This window comes from Ovis canadensis, chromosome 17 (genome assembly GCF_042477335.2).
Source record: "Ovis canadensis isolate MfBH-ARS-UI-01 breed Bighorn chromosome 17, ARS-UI_OviCan_v2, whole genome shotgun sequence".
Classification (NCBI taxonomy): Eukaryota; Metazoa; Chordata; class Mammalia; order Artiodactyla; family Bovidae; genus Ovis; species Ovis canadensis.
The window spans coordinates 10,764,251-10,765,250 of NC_091261.1; positions in this window are offsets into that span (position 1 = coordinate 10,764,251).

The following is a 1,000-nucleotide window of genomic DNA, read 5'->3' on the forward strand; positions in this document are numbered from 1 at the left end:
TTTCCTATTATTATTATGCTAAAAAGAACTCATTATGAAATCATGTTTAAATAGAAGATGGCTTATACCTAAAGGAGGAATTAACAGCTCAAAAAACGAGATGTCTTCTCTTGTCACTGAGCCTTTGTGAATTTAGAAACCTTGACAAGTGAGTCACTGAAAAGTCCTAAGAGGTAACATTGTTAATCTGCCTCTTCTCCAGAGAAATTAGACATGAGAGACTAGAAATAAAAACTCAAGTCCACCACCTATTAAATTTCTGAAGAAACTAGTGGCAGAAGTGTAGGGTAAGGAAATTAGAGAAAGTGGGGTTCAGAGAAAGAACGAGTCCAAGACCAGCACTTTACAGGAACAGATCACCTTTAATGAGGGGAGAAGAGGCAGCAGTCAGATTAGTGAGCTGCTACACTAACCCAAGAAAAGAGGAAGTATAGATGTGGAAATCTACTGTCTTAAGGGGGCCTGTTCTTCTCCACGGTTGTTTGAATTAGTTATCTCTTGAACGGCTGGGGCAAGGAATTCTGGAGATCGGCCACAGGCTGGGAGCGGCTGGGAGCTGGGCATAATCAACCTTAATGTCCATTTTTTCCTTCAAGTGAGAAAGTTCTTTGTTTTGCATTGAATGGTGGGGAGGACCCCAAGGGGAGTTTTAACTCCAGGCTATTTTCAGCTGTGTAACTTTCCTTCAAGAAAAGTGACAGACAAAAATGAAAATAAAACAAATGAGCAGATCTGACTCCAAGAAATAGTGCTTTAGTTGCTGCAAAGCCCTGGAAAGCAAAGTTGGATTATCACTTCCTTGAGGAAGAAGCTGTGTTCTGCTCACTGGTGAATTTCTTGTTTGCTAGGCAGCAGAGAGGAGGCATTCAGTAGATGTCTAATGCATCAGAATCTTTGAGGCACACTTGGTCTAGGAAAGGCTAGGACATGCCTGTGTTCTCTCCCATAGCGAGCATTTCTGAGTCTCTGCCAATCTTTTCTGTTCTGGGCACTTCACAGA